The 20,847-nt window shown below is 42.6% G+C and overlaps 1 long non-coding RNA gene across 3 annotated transcripts; it reads right to left on the minus strand.

Moving 5' to 3' along the window:
* Window positions 1–201: 201 nt before the first annotated feature.
* LOC143288108 (uncharacterized) lies at window positions 202–13,317 on the minus strand. Of its 3 annotated transcripts, none has more exons than XR_013056036.1 (3): window positions 13,141–13,317; window positions 5,008–5,219; window positions 202–306 (listed from the first exon to the last, which is right to left on the minus strand). It is a non-coding gene; the product is annotated as an uncharacterized LOC143288108 (long non-coding RNA). The 3 variants fall into 3 exon arrangements; XR_013056035.1 differs by having other exon boundaries at window positions 4,962–5,219; XR_013056037.1 differs by lacking the exon at window positions 5,008–5,219.
* Window positions 13,318–20,847: the final 7,530 nt, after the last annotated feature.

Genomic DNA, 20,847 nt, shown 5'->3' on the forward strand with positions numbered 1-20,847 from the left:
CCAGTTTAATTTCATCCAAGGTGTCTCAGCATAACAATCACCAGTAACAATCAGCATAAGCACTGCTGTCCTAAGTTTAGTAAATTATCAATGATGTTCATTCTTTGCGTGGTATGTAAGTTTTCGACTATGCAGTTTTCACTCCAGGCCATTGTCATTTTTGTTATCTAACCTCCGGCTTACTCGTCTGAGGGTTGCAGAAATACGTGCGGCGTTGAGGTTTGCTCTAGCTGGGACAATCTAAAGTGTATTCATTCCGTCAGCATTTCACGTTCTGCATTGCAAGCAGTCAATGGGAAGAATCACCTATGAGACAACAGGACATGAGGATAAAGTTAAAGACATATACCTTCTATGGACATACAGACAAACAGACAGACAACGGGACTGACAGACCAGGCAGATGAATGGAGAGATGGAGAGGGTAAGAAAAATCCTGGTGGATAAAAAGACCAGTGAATCCCATATTTTGACACCATCAATCAGGTTTTAGGTTTCGTGTTCGTCATCGGTCCTGACGCATACGATTTTTGAAATGACCCATCACTGCGGCAGCTATTGGTCACTTGACTTTATTGTTCCGTAAAAATGGTCCATGCTAAAAGGGCTTTTGTTGAGAGGTTGTTTTTTTGTTTGTTTGTGTTGTTTTTTTACTCGACTATTCATGGTCAACTACCGTTTTAATTTTGTCTATAAATTACAACAATCAACTAAACACATGGAAATAATCAAACCAATACGTGGCACTCCATAATAACTATGTCATAGTAATCAATAGCATTTATGGAATCAATACAACTTTTCATTTACGGATTTGGGCTTGTTAAAAAAAAAATAATAATAAAGAACAATAATATGGAAGGAAGCCGTACAATCATGACAATTATGTGTACCAAACTCAGAATCAATCTACCTTTTTTTCTTTTCTTCTCTCTCCCTTTCGTTTCTCTTCAGTTTCTGTTTTTCCCCTTCCCTTCTCCTTTCTTTTAAACCTCTTCAATTACATGAAAAGTACAACATAACACACACATACACACAAAAATAGGACTACACATCAGCGTACATCAGTCAAAATCATCTGTGTTTTTCTATCTGTTGGACAATTTTCAATTCATATCATGTTTGATAGGTGTTTATGTCAATGTCTAGCTGTGTTTGTTCATGGGCACTGTTCTTTTGCATTCACATTGTGTGTGGTGTGAGTGTGTGTGTGTGTGTGTGGTGGTGTGTTTGTGTGTGAATGCATTTTGTTAGGGCTCACATGATAAACATAGGAAACATTTTCGGTCTAATATGTATTTAAAAAAAACCAAAAAACAATACGAAGTGAGCTGTAAACATCTTGTTTCGCACAATACTAATAGAAATTTTTACCTATAGCAGATATGGGTAATAACAAATTTTTTTCTTGCAGCAACATTCATTCTGAAATCCAAATAAAACATCGTGACACTGAATCTCATAGTAACACCAATTTGACAATGAAGAAAATGTTCAATATGTTGCCAAAATATCTTTACTGGAGGACAGAAAAAGAAGAAATGTTCAAGAAGTCAATTTCATCAGTACAATGATCACATTTGTTGGTATCTGTTATTTTCATTTTCTGAAGAATTTGTTGGATAAATGTTGTGGTTGATTTTCCATTGTAGTTCATGCAATCTAACTTCCTTTGTCGCTGCTCTTGACAAAACCCATACATTATCATTAAATACAAAATCTAATTTTTTCTTCTGTTTGGACAGGTTCGTGAACAGGTGCATGTTGCTGTATCCAGTTCAACCATATTTTGGGATTGCATTATATAAAACATGATACTGGAACATAGTGTTTGCTTTTTTCTGTATCTGGTAACCTGATGATTTCTTCTAAGGCAAGTAGTCAGTTTTAATGTACATTTATAAAATCTTTTATATGCTCAACACCCTTTTTCACCCATTGTCAAAAGTAAAGTGATTTACCTTTATACTTTATTAATTCATTGTGGAATAATATTATGGTCTGTAAAATAGTTGTAATTTGCATCATCCATTTTTTTCTGTTTTATTATAAAGACAAGTGGTGAAAACATCTTTCCAGAAATCATTCTCTATTTCTTTCAGTTCTTTTAATTGTTTTGATCGACAGTTTACGAGAAAAATCCTTTTCGACTAGCTATCTTACGTAAATACCATCTGGGTATAAAGCTCCAGTTCCCATTTGTTGCATGAAATAATTTCCCGACCCATTACAGATTTAAATATTTCTGAAATTCTATTGTATTAACCAATTTAGCGCTTACTTTTTCATACTCAGCTTCCATTATTTCACGTTTCATCTTTTCAAAAGCTCTCTGATTAGAGAATTGTCTTTGCCAAACAAATGTGTATAACATAGTGTTGATTTGGTTTAGTACTCTTTCTGGAATTCCAACTAACTGCATTACATATGTTGGCTTACTAATTAAAAGGTCTTTATGATAACAACTTTGTTGTGAATACTCAGAACTCCCTTTCTCCATTCTTTTATTTGAATTTGTATTCTACGAAGTCCATCTTTCCAGTTATCTTCAATGTATTTTGCCATCTTATCTGTCTGTAAGTTTAGTCACAAAATTTTTATTTTGTCTACTAAAGTAAAGGGATGATTTTGCTCATTAATTTGTCTACCCGTTCCCAGAGCCTTCGTTTTGTGAAGGTTTATTTTTTTTAATCCTAAAAATGTTTCAATAGATTTAACGATATTGAGAGATTGAATCATATCCTCTCTATTTTTAAGAAATAATGTAGTGTCATCAGCTAATTGTTTGATTTTCATATATACATTTTCATCATTAGTTCTTGGTAAGTCGATACCTTCTATTGGGCTATTTCCAATTTCAATAACAAAAACCTCAACAGTAAGAATAAATGCTAAAGAGAAGAGGGACAGCCCTGATGTATACTACGATTTACATCAACTGGTTCAGAAATCCATCCACCGTGATTAATACAACTTTAATTTTCATTCATTAAAACAGAAACCCATTTCTGAAAGGTTATTCCAAAGCAAAATGTATCAAAAACATGGAGCATGTAGTCTTTTAGATATCGAGTCAAAAGCCTGTGCATATTCAAGTGCGAACAAGTGTCCTGCTTTTCCACTTTTATTTAGATAATAAATAGCACTGTCTATTGATCTTATAATTGTTGCTATGATCCTACTTTTAATGTATCATACTTTATCCTCATTGACTAAAATGTGTACCACTTTTCCCATTCTAACACCTAATGCTTTTGCTAATATTTTGTAGTTTGTATTTGATAGTATGATTGGTCTCCAATTATTCAACTTTTTTCTGTGTAACTTCCCACCTTTATGAAGTAATATTATGATACCTTGTCTTTATGAGTATGAGAGGTCCCATCTATCAAGACAATCATTAAAATAATGTGTAATTACTTTGCTTAATCTACTCCAAAATAATTTTATGAATTCGGTTGTTAGTCCATTGCTACCAGCACCTGACCCATTTTTCATTATTTCAAAGCCCATGTAGTTTCTTTTTCAGTTATCATGCCATTGCATAGGGTGGTCTCATCTTTACTCAGTTTTCCTTAAGTTTCATATTCTATAAACCTGTCTGTAGCTTCATTAACATCTGCCACATCAGTTTTCTGATTGTATAGGGATTTGCAAAAAAAATTAAACTGTTCTAGTAGCATTTCCTTTTGAGTAGTTAACATTTCACCAGACTCAGTACGGAATCTGGTTATAATCTTTCTCATATTTCTAGCCTTTCCTAAACTTAAGAAATATTTGTTGTTTTCGTCCTCTTCTATCCATTTTACTGTAGCTCTTATTTTGTGCAACTCTAGTATTATTTGTTTGTTTGCTTTCTAATTTCTGCTTTACGTTAAGGCATTCTGTGTGCAGGTTCTCATCCTCTGGGTGGTTTATTTTTCTAGCTCTGTAATCCTACACTGAAGATACATGCTTTCGTTTCTCTTTTCACAAGACATATCTTCACCAAAATCGATATAAAAATTTCTAATTTCTATTTTGCATGATTCCCATCTCTCTATATACTGGTATAATTATCTTCTTCTAATAAGGTGCATAACATGTCATTCATTTTATGCACAAATAACTTATTATATTTGAGTAAGGTAATTATTGTTGAATTTCCAGTAACCAGGACCTCCAACAAATTGTTCATCATTAATATCCAAAACAACTGCTTTGTGGTCGGAAGCTGGGATAACAATATGATCACAGGACACACATGAATTCAGTACATTTTTTTCCAAAACGAGAGAATAGTCTAAGCGACGTGCTATGAAGGGGTTAAAACGGTTCCAAGTGAAGTCTTTTTCTGTAGAATGGTATATTCTCCAAACGTCAGTTAAGCCTAAAGCATTAATTGTCTGGTTTAAAGTTTCTACTTCAGATACATTATGTGGTAGCCCTGATACTATATCTAGCTCGTTATTTAGTACACAATTAAATCACTAGTAATCACAAGATTTCTATCACCATATTCACTAAGAGTTTCTATGATGTTTTGAAAAAAAGATTTTTTCTGATGAATTGTTAGGTGAATACACATTTACTACTGTTAACTGATTATCTCCCTTCGTTACAGAAATAGCCAGTATTCTTTCTTTCGATATGATTTACCTCCGTTTCCCCCTTGAAATGTCTAGTTGTCAAAATAACTTCTCCCCTACTTCTGTTTGTGTTCATATTAAACATAATTCTGCCTCCCCATTCTTTTTTCCATAATTCTATTTCTACTTCTGTTACGTGGGTTTCTTGCAAACAAATAATATCATATTTTCTATTTCTTTACGCTCTAAAACATTGTATTTCTTTTAATCTTATATTTAATCTTCTTACATTTAAGGATACAATCTGAAGTTTCTCCATGATGATTGCATATAAACATATATAGTTATGTCATGACCGTTCCATCACAATCCATATACTCATCAGTCCATTACACAAAAGCCAGGTCGAAGAAGAGTGAGATTTGTGGGCGTTACCCACACTGTACCACTGTCGCTGACTCGACGTCCACGGCGTTGTCAGTCGTCGCGGGGCTGGCCGACCTCGAGCCGTCACGCCTGGGCTGCTTCCCTCTGCTCTCTCTCGGGCTGCGTCGTTCTCTGAACCTGCCCCGCTAGGGAGTTTGGGACCTGCACCGTGAGGCATGTTCCAGAGAAGAGAGTATAGTGGACTGACGTACTGCCCGACGCATCCTGTCAACGGGTTGAGGTGTCAGGAGTGGAACATTTTGCGTCAGCGGATTTCGAATTGGCCTTCATTGTCTTTTGAGAGGGGCGGTTGGGGGTGTGAGGGGGGGATTGCTGGGGGTAATGAGGTCGTTGGGTTGTTTGTTTGTCAGTCTGTTTGTCTTTAAACTGACAGGAGGGATCACCCTTTTTGTGTCCTGTTTGTTTACATTCTCTGCAAACCACATCACTTGTGCACTCTGAAACGTGGTGGTTGGGTTGTAAACAGCGTGAGCAGATTATTGTTTTTTTATGATAGATTTCTGTTCCTTGTGATAAATTTTGGCAGAGAATATGTTGACTTTAAGTGCGGCGTCAAGAGGTTTGGTTGGCACTGTGATGTACACAAACCTGCGTCCTGTCAAGAATCTGGTAAGTCTGTTGCCAACATCCCTAGCGCTTTCCATCTTTATCTTTGATCTGAATTCACAGCCTACCTGCGCAAGGGAATGTTCGATTTCGGTGTCCGCTACTGAAATAGGGATATTGTCTATCCACACTTTTGTTGTCAGTTTCTCCTCACCTGTGTCCAGCCGGAGGATAAAGGGGTTGGTATTGCATACCTGCGAAGATCCCTCCTTCTATTAAGAAAGGGTGAATACCGTAGTCGCACCTTCTCGCCACGTTAATGTGGGTGTTTCCTCAGGGGGACACGGTGCAGGTTGTTCAAACCGACGCGGCACGGGAGCGAGCAACTGGCGCTATATCAAAACTAGATCTCGCCTCTCGAATCAAGGAAAGCCGCAGCTAGACCAGTTTAGCATGGAGAGGGATGGGCTCCGGCCATGCTTTTCTGCCAAGACTCACCGCATGAATGACGACCACTACTCAACCCATACCGGCTCGGTCGTCGCCGGGTCAACAAGGACGCGCCTTCCATTGCAAACCAGGGTGGAGGTGACAAATGTGCTACTGGTGGACCACACAACAACAAGCTCCAGGCCAGGAACAACATCTCTATTGGCACGTGGAATGTCAGAACACTAAGGACGCCAGGAAAATTGGAAGAACTGACACATGCAATGAACAAATATCGCTGGCACATCCTAGGACTCTGTGAAAACACGATGGAAAAACATCGGTGAAATACCCACACTTGAAGGCCACAGACTATTTTACAGTGGTAGAGAGGACAAACACGAACATGGAGTAGGGTTCCTGATCCACAAAGACATGTGTAACACTGTCATGGGCTTGCCGACCAATTATCCAGCAGGCTCACTACCATCCGCCTGAGGCATCCCCATTCAACATCACCATCATACAAACATATGCTCCAACATCTGAGCACAGCGATGATCAAGTTAGGAGTTCTACGAACAACTACAAGAAACCCTTGATCAACACCAAAGAAAAGACATCATAGTAGTACGAGGTGACTGGAACGCCAAGATCGGAGAAGACTCCTCAACACCTGGAAGGGCACATGTGGACGATATGGTAACAACGCTACAAATGAAAGAGGTTTGAGACCTGGAATTTGCCTGCTTCAACAACCTGAAGATAACAAACACTTTGGACACACAAAGCATCCAGAAGATGGACATGGCACTGCCCTGAGGAGATCACCACAACCAAATAGACTACATCATGGTAAAGAAGCGTTTCCAATCTAGCGTGACATTGCAAAGACAAGAAGTTTCCAAGGAGCTGACATTGCAAGTGACCACGACTTGGTAATGATGACCTTCAAACTCCAACTGAAGAAAACAAAGAAACAAAGCTTCTCAAGACTGAAGTTCGACCTGGAAAAATTGAAAGATCCTGAAGTACAAGAGGCATTCCAAGCCATGATTGGTGGAAATTCGCGCCACTCATCACTCTCGATGCAGATGACGCCGACCTGGATACACTCGTAAGCGACTTCAACGCAGCTGTAACTGAAACAGCCCAAACAACTCTTGGAAAACAACGCATCAAAAAGAAGCCCTGGGTCACGGACGACATCCTACAGCTGTGTGACAAACGTAGAGACCTGAAAAAGAAAAAGAATGAAGAAGAAGGGGCAAAACAGTACAAAGCAGTTACCACCGAAATCAAGAGAAGCATGAAGAAGGCAAAGGAGAATTGGATAGAAGGAAAATGCCAGGACATAGAGGAAAACTTGACAAGAAACAACAGCAAGAAAGCCTACCAAGTTGTGAAAGAACTTACCAACACAAGCAAGGTAGAAACTATGTCCAACATCCAGACCAAGGATGGAAAATGTCTAACAGAAGAACAAGACATCCTAAAGCGATGGACAGAATACTGCTCAAGAGCTATACAACATATAGACCACAGGTGATCCAGCAATACTGAATGTTCCACCAGCCACTGATAACAGTAATCACCCCATACTCCATGAAGAAATAGAGGCAGCAATAGCATCGCTGAAAAAAGGGAAATCGGCAGGAGGGACAACATCCCAGCAAACTGGTCCATGCAGGTGGTGAAGTTATGATAGATGTGCTACTGAAAATCTGCAACAAGATCTGGCAAACAGGGGAATGGCCCACACCGTGGGACACAATCACTGATCATCACCCTTCCCAAAAAAGGGCAATCTCCAGCAGTGTCAAAACACCGCACCATCAGCTGATTAGTCATCCCAGCAAAGTCATGTTGAAGATCCTGCTTAACAGAATGAAACCACAAGCAGAAAACATCATTGCTGAAGAACAGCTGGTTTCAGACCAGAAGGAGCACAACTGAACAAATCTTCAACTTGAGGTTGCTATGTGAGAGGTACCATCAACACCACAAGACCCTCTACCACGTCTTCATTGACTTTAAGAAGGCATTTGACAGGTCTGGCATGCAGCTTTGTGGGCTACCATGAATCTGTACAACATCAACGCCAACCTGATCAGACTGATACAAGCACCTCTATGACAAAGCCACCAGCGCCGTCTACCTCACAATAGCATCCGGGACTGGTTCAGAACCACAGTCGGAGTGAGACAAGGCTGTCTACTCTCCCAACACTCTTCAACATCTTCTTAGAAAGAATAATGACTGATGCACTGGAAGAGCATGAAGGAACAGTCAGCATAGGCGGCAGAACAATCACAAACCTACGTTTTGCCAACGACAGTGATGGACTGGCTGGAAAAGAAAAGAACTGGCAAGCCTGGTCAAACATCTGGACACAGCCTCCACATCGTATGGATGCAAATCAGTGCGGAGAAAACCAAACTGATGACTAACAAACACCAACGGCATCAGCATTGACATCAAAGTCAACGACGAAAAGCTTAAAACAGTCCACAGCTTCAAATATCTGGGAGCAATCGTGTCAGATGAAGGATCTAAACCAGAAGTACTCTCGAAATTGCCCAAACAACAACGGCACTCAACAAGCTGAACACCATCTGGAACAACAAAAACATCGCTGTCAGCTAAAAATCAGACTGATGCGTTCCCTGGTTATATCAATATTGCTCTACGCCTGCGAGACTTGGACGACCCTGACTGCAGACATCGAGAGAAGAATCCAAGCTGTCGAGATGAGATGCTTTCGTAGACTACTTGCATCTCCTACAGAGACTACATCACTAACACGGAAGTGAAGAACAGAATCAAGCAAAGTATTGGAACCCTACGAAGACCTTCTGTCCATAGTGAAGAAACGCAAACTTAGGTGGTATGGACACATCTCCCGATCATCTGGGTCTTGCCAAAACGTTCCTGCAAGGCACCGTACAAGAGTGCAGAAGGAGAGACGGCAGAAGAAGAGATGGGAAGGACAACATCCGGGGTGGACAGGCTTGATGCTCGGTGACGCCCTGAGGAAATCAGAAAAAAACCGTGAAGATTGGAGAGGGGTGGTGGTCAGGTCAGCAGCGGTGCCCCAACGGTCTGAACCCAGACTACGGGGAGAGGTGAAGGTGAAGGTGATTGCATACCTGGATGGTCGTCTCCCTGAGCCTAAGACCTTTCACCCAGTATCTCCGTCCGTGCCTCTCTGGTCGCTGGGTACATTCTCCAAAGGCCTCTGATTTGCTGAGCGCCCTGAATAGATCCTTGGCACGCTGTTCTCTCCGCCGCGACACAAATTTCTAAAACGGTCGGTCGGTTATTTTCCAGATCGGGGATGTCTTTCTGTTTTACGAAGATCGATTGACTGTCGCGAAATGTCGCCGCCATAGTTCAACCGACTGAAATCTCAGTTGCTCGAGTGCTGGGCCCAAACGGAAAGGAAAACGCTGTAAAACAAAACAGGACAATGAAAAAGGACGCAGAAGCAAAACGCTACACGCCAATCTCACGACTCGGTTATAATGCAGAGCAATGCTTCGCACGTCCGCACAGCAGCGAGCTTCGTTCACCCAGTCCCTCTTGTTGAGAGTATTCTCCTGCAAAGCAATTGCGATTGCAATTTCTAACTCGAAAAATATAAACATAATCGTATTATTGTTTCTCTGCAGTTCCACTTCCAGCAGACGAATACGTGTTTAATCTAAAACAAAAAACAAACCATAAACAACAAAAAACAAAAAAAAAACAAAAAAACAAAAACAAAAAAAAACTTGTACCTATCCCGGAAAGGAAATGAGTTAATCTTACACAAGGGCATCGTCCGCTTGCAATTGTGAAATAATTGTCAGTTTAGCTTTTTCATCTCCGACAGTCAGTCTCCTTGATTGATGATGACTTCAATACATGCTGAACATTGCACCGTATCGTGGAGCATGCCGCCGAAAGGAGCTGCCTAAAGCTGTCGAGAAAGCCGTCGAATGAGTATACAGAACAGTTGCAATGTCTTCCATTCTCTACACATCTGGAGTGATCTGATGGTGTACTTCGTAGATGTAATGCGAAGCGCTGTACGGGTCCCCTGAAACGCCAGTAATGCCGGCGACGACGGTACGGCTGGACATTATAGGAAGATACATTCGAGTTGAAATCGAGATCCGATTAACATAAACACAAACGCACTTTTACGTGCATGACCGTTTTCATTTCTAAGTAGCTGGGCGTCGATCCTAATCGATATGAGCTCAGTGCTTTCGCAGAGATCCCGACGAAAATGTCATTGTACGACCATCGGTAATCGTTACATACGATAATTTTGGTGGGAGTTCGTCGGTAAATAAAAAGATAGTGGGAGTTCGTTCAGTTGGTGATTTGGTGGGAGATTTGACAAATACAGAGTCAGGAGGAGGTGCTGAGGGTCACGTGGCCCATCTGTGGATTAAAAGTTTTGTTCCTGATTGGACTTTTTCTGTACGCGGTTCTATCAGCCATCATGGTGAAAAGTTCATGCAGGACAGCAGCGAGAGCAAACTAAAGAATCAAGAAACTGACGTCCGCACAGACTTTCATTGACCGTGAATTGAACGTTACATCCTTACATACTACCGCCCTGTTAGTTTGACCTGGTAATCTTTGGGAAAGTGATGGAGAAAGTAGTGAGAGCAGAGCTGATTCGACATCTGGAGAGAACAGACTGATCAGTGATAAACAACATGGCTTTGTGAGTGGGCGGTCTTGTATCACGCAGCTGCTTGATGTGCTAGACCTTCAAGTTGGACGAACAATCGGATGAAGAAAGTTCGTGGATATAATTAACATGGAGCTCCAAAAAGCATTTGATAGTGTCCCTCACTGTGGACTTATCTCCAAGATCAAAGCATATGGTGTGAACAGTCAGGCGCTCCAATGTACTGAAGATTTCCTGAGAGACAGGCAGCAGAGAGTGGTGATTGGTGGACGCGCAGTCAAGACCAACAGGCGTGACTAGTGGAATCCCCCAAGGGAACGTGCTGGGCCCAATCTCTATTTGCCATGTACTCAATGATTTGCCCAACTGTGAAGACAGCAATGTTCACCCTCGTTTTGCTGACAAACACTAAATTGTTTCTCCAGGAGTGACGATGATGTGGCCACACATATATTACAGGAAGACCTTAACAGATTACAGAACTAGTCAGAGTGGTGCTCTCCGCCTTTCACCCTGAGATATGCCATGTCCTGAAACTGGGGAGAAATAAGTCAGGGGCAGTGTACCAGTTGAGAGGGAAGAACACTGATGACGCAACCGTGTCCAGTCAACCTAATAGAGAGTGAAGTGGAGAATGACCTTGATGTTTACGTAGACAGCAAGTTCTCATTCAAAGACAAGTGGCTCAAGCAACGTCAGTCAAAGGCCAATAGGACGTTAGGAGTGGTAAGACGAACTTTCGATACACTGTCAAAAGAGACATTCGGTCCAGTTATACAAATCTCTCGTCAGACCTGTGCTGGAATACAGACACTCAGTCTGGCAGCCCCAACATAAAACATTATGTGCTGAAATAGAGAATGTCCAACGCAGAGCAACAAAACGCCTGTCCTTTCTCAAAGACAAACCATACCCAGAATGCCTAGCTGCCTTCTGCCTCCACAGTCTCCGTCAGGTCGAGCATTGACGCGCCCGTGGTGATATGATAGACTTACATGGCATCTACAAGTACAAAATCCAACATTTCAAGGACTGGAAGGTAGGGACACAAAGGGCAATTACCTAAAAGTCTACAAGGGACATAGCCGCTTGCTTATCAGAAGTAACTACTTGCAGAACGTGCCATCAACACCTGGAATAACCTTCAGTCCAGACCATGTAGTTACAACACCAACAGTCAGCACTTTTAAGACCAGACCGATGCCCACTGGGCAAACCTACCAAGGGATGAAGGGAGATAAAAAAAAAAAAAATACTGCTCTTCATTTCTACAGAGATGTGTAAACAAGCTCCTGCATGCTTGCTGTCAACAGTGTCAAGGGCTGAAACTGAACCAGTGGAGATAAATTGGTAACTACTATGCAAAAGAACCCCCCCCCCCCCCCCCCCCCCCCCCCCCCCCCCACACACACACACACACACAATGGTACTGTAAATATGAATGCACTAATACACTGATAACGCATATCAATGGTAGGGGAGTGAGACGGCAGAGAAAGAGAGAGAGGGTGGGTAATTACGTGTTCGGATTATAAAATCGATACCCTCAAATAATTATGACCGACGGGGATCATCGTCCGGCAATTTCCAAAATTTTTTTCCGTTCAATACGGAAGAGTGGTAGTTCACAACAATGCGTGGACGTTCATCCGTCAGTCACACAGAGGAGTGGAGAGGAATAAATGTGGATATTGCCCAGCATCCAAGGAAACTGGGGGGAGGGGATTCATCTGACACTTCACACAGTAACAACCAAAAGAACGTGACAACATGTAATGACGGGCAGCGATAGGCCAAATGTCCATTTTTGGGTTGGTGCTGTACGGTTCGGTTCGAAATCACATTTTGACTGCGAACTTGGCACTCAAAGAACTGAGCCAGCTAAGCACTCCATAGTGGGGTGGATGGGCGGAAAGGAGGGGGCGATGCGCGGTGGATCTTAAAATAGATATGTATTTTTAGATCAGTGGACGATACGACACGGAAGAGGGAAGCAATACTTACAATTCTCGCTTAGGTTCCAGTAACAGTAGCATCCCCTGAAGAAAATTAATTTACCTCGTGAACGTGAACACCACTTCCGGCTTTCCGAGTACACCGAGACCAGTTACTTTTTTGTAGTACGTCGAGGCAAACATACAGTGATAACAAATTCTGCCAAGACAGAATAAACTCACATTGCATATGTTCGTAAATTTTCGCGGAAAAGTGCATTTGCAACGAGGCGAGACAGAGGAGAATCACAATCGTTTATCGACCCCGACTTTCACGACGGCCTGTGAAACAATATGTAATAAACACACGAACTCTGATTCTGCAAATAACAGCTGTCACATCTTTGAAAATTTCAACACGGTTTTAGCTGACACATACCCGGAACAAACGGCACACAAGTTCTCCGCGCCAAGTCAACAACATGGCTGACGTCTGCTCCGTAGGCCCATGGTGGGTCATTTCACTCACCTGTTCACTGAAAACCAGTTAACGTGACTCCGCTTCCGTACAGCACAAAATCGACCACACCTGCAGGTCGTTGTCAACATCACTCGCTTGAAAGGAACAGAAATAAACATAAAACAGACCCCCTGCAACTAATGATCTCAACGTGACAAAGAAGACGGACACACACAAGTGTGTGTGTCACCCAAGAAGTGTTCTCTAACGACGGGGTTCAACCCGATACTCTTCCCCCGTGTCGATACCCCCCCCCCCCCTCCCCGCTCGTAATTCCCCTCTCACAAAGACCCCAAAACAGGCAAATACACATGTATGTATACAGATGCGACTGGTGATGCTTTCTGCTTGACCAAAGATGTGTTGTGGAATGATGAATGTGATTTGTGTTTCTTACAACCGTCCGTCGTTCAGGGGAGTTGAACAGCAGTGCGCTATTGTGTGGGGCTCGCTGTCTTGAAGTTACACGGACTTAGACGATCTCATCACGACTCAGTGGGGAAACGCCTCTCTCTCCCTCTCTCCATTTTCTCTCCTCCCCTCCTCAGTCAGATTCTCTCTCCTCTCTCTGTCGTTTTTTTGTTTGTTTGTTGTTTTTTTTGTTCGTTTTTCTTGCCCCGTTTTCACCACTTATTGGTTCTGATTTTTTCCATGTCACTGGAGCTGCTGGTACAGCTGACTATGATGACATTAAACATTTCAGTGTTCAGTGTTCTCTCTCTCTTGTATTAGTGTGGCGTGTTTTAGTGTGTGGTGTCAAGTCAGTTAGTGCCGTATTAGTGTGTATGTGTGTGCGCACGGCCGCGCACGTGTTTATATGAGTGTGTGTGTATGTACTTAAATATGAGTGTGTAGATTGATGTGTGTGTGTGCAGTGTGCGGCTGGCGTGTGCGCGCGCGTGGCATGTGTGGTGGTGTTGTGTGTGAAAGTGTGTAATAGTATTGGTTGTGTGTGTGTGGTGCGAACGCACAGTGGTGGGCTGTATGAATACTAGTAACGGCGGAATCATTAGGAATGTGCCCTCGTATGTAAGTGACAAATGAAAAGAAAAGAGATTTCATTGCACCAACTGAGGTACAACGCATAGACACGTGCTCTGTATGAAACCATCATCTGCAAGCGTGCTGGTGCTCGATGCCACCGTCTTCAAAAAAGACGTGAGAGGCCAAGGGCCAGGGACAGGACCATCTTTTGGACACCTCAGTGGGTGTCATTTGCTATCAGCGTTTATTAGCTCGGACTTCGCCTCGAGTCGTGCTGTTCACCTTAATTTCTTTTGATGCCTGTGTTGATTGTATAACTCCACCACTAGTGCGTGTCTTCAATGCTGTTGAATCAGAGAAAAAATGTTTTTTTTTTTTTTTTTTTTTTTGTTGTTGTTGCTTCCCTCAGAAAATAGATACCATCATTAAAATAATTTTCATTCTTCATTCGTTCAGTCATCTCTCCTCCATCCCTTTCCGCGATCTCTCTTTATACAATATTCAACAGACCATCTCTCTATCCTATGTCTCTTTGTCTTTCTGTCCCTCTCTTATAATACGCAGTCTGTGCGGGCGCTCTTCTGCGAGTCAATTGTGTCAATGTGCAGTGTGCGTGCGTGCGTGTGTGCTTCAGTTGTGTTTCGATCGGTCCATATATTTATTAATTCCGTGAATCCACACGCAGGCACGCACACATACTCTCCAGGCTCCATCTTTCTCAACCACACACGAACTCATACACGCCCCCCCCCCCTCCCCGTGCGGGTGTGCATATATATATCTTTGTATATACAGTGGAACTCGGATATATGCAAGTGCTCGGGACCGGCAAAATCGCTTGCATATATCCGAGTTGCATATATACGAAAACTCGCTTATATGCAAATCTGAGCGTCAGACTTGCATACATCCGAAACTCGCTTATAAGCAAATCAATTTGCATATATCCGAGGTTTTTTTTTTAATTTACTTTTTTTTCATTTTTAACTCTTCCACTAAACTGCATGTTGCCATAAAAACTTTGTGCTTTATTTTGTAGGGTAAACGACAGTGTTGTTTGTCAGCATACATGATGTTAAAAATAAATAAATAAATAAAATAAAGCCTTGCACTCGTTGGATCTATTGTGATGCGTTTATGTTCCAGTTGGCAAAAGTTTGTGTCAGTGTATCCATTCAAGCATCCCCTCACACACACACACACACACACACACACGCGCGCGCGCGCACACACACACACACACACACACGCACACACGCGCGAGCACGCACGCACACAAGCACCAACGAGAAAATGAACAGAAATATTGCTTTTATATAAAATGAAAATTATTTGTTGGATACTAACTGTACCACACGGCAACACAACACAAAACTATTAATCTTCCAATAATACCGTTACATCATGGCACCAACCTGGAGGCACAACGTATTATGAAAACAGGACAAAACTTAAAACAAGGGGGCTGGAGGTGTCGGGGGAGAAAATGAGTTTCTGGAATCAGCACTATTTAAATGAACAGAAATGATTTTTGATGAATTGCATTGCCACAGAAGCATAATTTTTTACTGAATTTAGCAACCCAAGACTTGTTTGAATAGATTTCACTCATCCACATGTTCAATTGGAAAATAAAAATTCCCGCAAATAATAGTAATAATAATAATAAAAACCAAAAACAAAAACAGAACAAAAGTAAAGAAAACAAAAACAACAACAACAACAACAAAACAACAACAAACTTAGGATGAACTTAACTGGCCAGCCAAAAGGACAAACTGTGGCCAAAAGGACAAACTGTGGCCAAAAGGACAAACAAACAAACAAGGGGAACGTTACTTAGCTGGCATCATCAAGAAAACTTTTTTTTTCTCTCTCATTTCTTCAGTCATGCACTTTTTTTTTTTTTACCGGCGAATCATTCTTACGCAGACTTAAAGACAATGACGAAAAAAAGGTGATCAGAAGCGCATCAAAGAATGCTACACGGCATCCTGTGGCACACACACAACAAAATGGTTCATCTTCCATTCTTTCGGAGTTTGTGTGCCGCCGAGGGATGTCCACATGATGGCTGTTGGAGCGGTGGGGATGTCTTCCACGGGCATATCTGTCGACAGTCTAGGCACAACCATGCGATGGAGATGTTCTCGCACTGTAGCCCCTCCATACAATGGGTAAATGGACTGAAATTTCCGCTGCATGATACTTGCAACGGCGTGGATTTCCCATATGCCCATATACCACGCTGGTTTGGAAATTTCTTCAATCTCCTTGCACAGCATTCCGCGTAGTTCCGTTTTGGACACATGCTTGCCTCTGAAGTGATTGCCAATGTACATAGCATAGATTGTTGGCAAGTAGTCCTCGCATTCATGGCCTGACTTGAGAAATTCATCGTCCAGGTATGTATCCAGGTTCAGTGCTAATTCCATGACGATTCTTGTCCTCAGTTCGACGTGATTATCCTGATGTCCAAACGCCATCATTGACGCACAGCGTGGGAGGCAATTTCCATCCCCATAGATTTTCAGAGGCGTCAGTGGTTGTGAATCTTTCGGGAACCAAGTTAAGGCGTCTTCATCCACCTGACTTGCTTCAAAGAAATGTGCATCACCTGTTATTTTATACTTTGACACGACATCACTGTACAAAGGCAGATGTGCAAAAGTATTTTATCAAAACTTGCACCATTGAGTTCATGTTGGATCTGTCGGAACAGTTCAGATCTTTCGACATCACATGGATTCTCATTTTCAGAACTGTTCCTTCAGAGCGTTCTGTGCTTCCTGTGTACAAGCTATGATCCTGACAATACTCTTCAGTGTCGTCTTCGATATTTTCTTGAAGGTTGTCGGATAGAAGTGTGTCATCCTGACGATACTCTTCAGTATCTTCTTCGATGTTTTCTTCAAGGTCGTCTGACAGAAGGGTGTTTTCTTCAGCTGAACTGCTTGAGCACATCTGAAAAAAGCGATCATCTTCATCAGTGTGTCCTTCAGAACTGTAACTGTGTACGCTGTCTCCCTCCATGTCCATCTGGGGGCTTTCTGTTCACTGTCTGGATTGTGTCGCTCATCAGGTTTCACATCATCACATCCCATGTAGGTTTTCCGACGTTCTTTTTCAAAAAAGGATGTGGTCGTGGATTGTTTCTTTTGGCATTCCATGTGCTTTTCAAGTTCACCAGCAAACACACGAAAAGACTCTGCGACACTGTCGGTGCATGATGTTTGCATCAAGTACAGCCTGATGGATTTCATCGCGGCTTTTGCATTTTTTTCCAAGACACGAGGCTGTGTGTCTCCACAGTCATCATCTGATTCTGTTCCTCCCCAATCCGCTGTTCCTGCTCCTGATGACGCCGATGGTGGAACATTTTCTGTTGCAAGAGGTTCAGTTGTGCCAACGTCCATGTCAATGTCCACGTAATCGAATGCAGAAATCGCATACTCACTGTACAGTCGTGCGAGCAACGGTTCAATGTCTGCAGCCGAGATTTCGCCGGTAGTGTTGTCAGGTGTCTCTGACTGTTTGACGCCTTCAGTGACGTTGTCCTTCTCGGTCGTGAATCCAGCTTTGTGGAAACAGTTCATGATGGTTGTGGGAAGGACTTTATTCCAGGCAGTCTCCAGCATGCATACGGCGTCCAAAAGTGAGACACCGAACTCTTCACTGGCACCGGAGTCGACGTGACTCATCAGACTTCGTAGAATCAGTGACCTGTAATGTACCTTCAGGTTTTTGATGACGCCCTGGTCAAGAGGCTGCAGAACAGGAGAAGTGTTGGGTGGCAGAAAAATCACTTCTGTTGCTTTCAGTGACAGTGTTTCTGGTTTGGGGTGTGCTGTGCAATTGTCTACAACAAGCAAAACCTCGCGGTTTTCCAATGCCATCTTCCAATCAAATTCTTGCAACCAGTGCTTGAAGATTTTTGTAGTCATCCAGGCATTCGCATTTGATCGATACTCAACTGGAAGTTTTTGTATGCGTTTAAAACAACGGGGTTGTTTAAACTTGCCTATGGTGAGCAGTGGTAGTTTTTCAGATCCGTCTGTGTTTGCACACGCCAATACTGTGATTCGTTCTTTTGATCGTTTTTTCCCTTTGCATTTGTCTTCTCGAAAAGCAAGCGTCTTATCAGGCACTGCCCTCCAAAAAACTGCCGTTTCATCTGCATTGAAGACGTTCTGGGGTGTGTATTTCATCAAAATAGGTTTCAAAATTTCATCTAGCCACTGTTCGGTGATCTGTTTGTCAACTGACTGGCTCTCTCCTGATACTTTCTTGAACTCAATGTTGTGACGCTTCTTGAAGCGGTGGAGCCAGCCTGAGGTACACCTCCACTCTTCTTCTCCTAGCTGATGTGCAATTATCTGTGCTCTCTCCATCATTGCTGGACCTGTCACTGGGACGCCAGACGCACGCGTTTGGGCAAACCAGTCTAACAGCTTCCTCTCAATTTCTGGGTGCCAAGCAACTCTTGCTCTCTTCGATTTCTGATTGATTTGTCCAGTGAAATAGGAGTCCTTTATCTTTTCTTTTTCTTTAAGAGTTCTGGAAACAGTACTGAGAGAGACGCCAAAGTTGTCTGCAAGCTTTTGATGTTTGGTCATTCCTGAAGACTGTTCAAACTGGTGAATCAATTCCATCTTCCGTTTCAGGCTGAGGGTGTTTCGCTTTTGTTTTCGCTCCATGTTCAAACTGGGTATTTCACTGAAACAAATGTAAATGTAAACTATACAGCTCAACAGCTCAAGTTGAAACTCTCTCTCTCTCTCCCCACCCTCCTCGGGCGTGCGCTATATATAGCACATCCACACTGCAGACAAAACTCCGAGGCAATCTTGAATGTTACATTTCCGTCTGTGACTCCAGTCATGAAACGCAGTAAAATACCAAGTCACCCAAGTGTGTGTGTGTGTTTGTGTGTAAATGCATGTAAGCAGAATGCTGGTATGTACAGCACCATGCCAAAAATGTCGCAACTTTTTGTCGCGCGTCACACTGTGGAGTGCACTGACGGGATGGCAAAAAATGCTCTCTTACTTGAGTCAGGGAATGGAAATGGCTAATATTTGATGTGGCCCTTCTGAATCAGGACTTGTCGAAGACGTCTTGGTATTGACTCAAACAACCGGCGTACGTATGCCACAGGCACTTGATCTCACGTTGACGGGCGCAATAGCTGAGTGGTTAAAGCGTTGGACTGTCAATCTGAGGGTCCAGGGTTCGAATCACGGTGACGGCGCCTGGTGGGTAAAGGGTGGAGATTTTTTACGATCTCCAAGGTCAACATATGTGCAGACCTATTAGTGCCTGAACCCCCTTCGTGTGTATATGCAAGCAGAAGATCAAATACGCACGTTAAAGATCCTGTAATCCATGTCAGCGTTCGGTGGGTTATGGAAACAAGAACATACCCAGCATGCACACCCCCGAAAACGGAGTATGGCTGCCTACATGGCGGGGTAAAAACGGTCATACACGTGAAGGCCCACTTGTATGTATACGAGTGAACGTGGGAGTTGCAGCCCACGAACGCAGAAGAAGAAGAAGATCTCACGCACTTTGTAGCTCACGCCGCAGATCATCAACACACCCGATAGGATGAACGCGACTTTTCAGTCTATTTTTCAAAAGCAGCCAAATGTTCTCGATTGGACTTAGATCTGGGGACTGTACTGGCCATAGCAGAATGGGAATGTTGTTGCTCCGTTTCTATTCTTCTGTTTGCCGTGACTTGTGAATGCTGTCATTGTCCTTGAATACCCATCGGTTTGCGCCAAATAGTTTGCATACAGAGGGTCACGAATGGTTATCTAGGGTTTCAATATACTCCTCAGAGTTCATTCTGCTCAATACCCGAGTTAAAAGTGGCTGGGATATTCTTTAATGCTTGAATTTTGTTATAACACACAAAGCGAGCAAGTTTTCGGGTGCCATTTTTTCTCATTTTTGGAGGCCTCCCTCCGGCTTTCCTCTTTTCCACCGATCCTGTTTCTCGATTTTCTTTCAAAAGACATGATATCATACCTTTGCTTCTGTTTATAATGTCCGCAATGCGTTGTGCCCGAAAACCATCGTGAAATAACTTCGCGATAAGGTTTTTCTCGTCGACTGTCATTTCTCTGTCGCCTTTCGCCATCTTCGCAAAATTAGATCTGCGCTTGATCTACCAGACGACAGCAGAAACATCTGCTACAAGCAGAAAGCTAGATGAGAGTACTTTCCCTTTAACTAGATTTGAAGCCAAAAGTAACTTGCAAAGTGCCATTTTCAAGCTGACATCTGAAAGCGTTTGTTTCAGCCACATCGCCGCCATGTTAAAAGTTGCGACATTTTTGGCATGGGGCTGTAGTGGAATGTGCCTAACATTTGATCGTGAGCCGTGGAAGCAAAAGACCCGTCTAAAACATCATATTGTAAGCCTGAGAATGAGTATTTAACAAATACACGTGCATCATATGTTTTGCTAATAATATGTTGAGATTATAATGCCACTGCAGTGGTGTTGTACCTTTCAAATAAAGAGCAAGACGTCGAGCACACCAGCACGTGTCTGTCAGATTCTGCTGCCGGAAGCTTTTGATAACGAGCCTTTAAACGGGGAATAACTCTGTTCATACTTTTGACGTGCGCAGTTAACATTTAAACCGGGTTCTCTCTCTTTTGTGTGTGTGTGTGTGTGTGTGTGTGTGTGTGTGTGTGTGTGGTTTTTTTTGGTTGTTT

The sequence above is a fragment of the Babylonia areolata genome, chromosome 12, assembly GCF_041734735.1.
Source record: "Babylonia areolata isolate BAREFJ2019XMU chromosome 12, ASM4173473v1, whole genome shotgun sequence".
Classification (NCBI taxonomy): domain Eukaryota; kingdom Metazoa; phylum Mollusca; class Gastropoda; order Neogastropoda; family Buccinidae; genus Babylonia; species Babylonia areolata.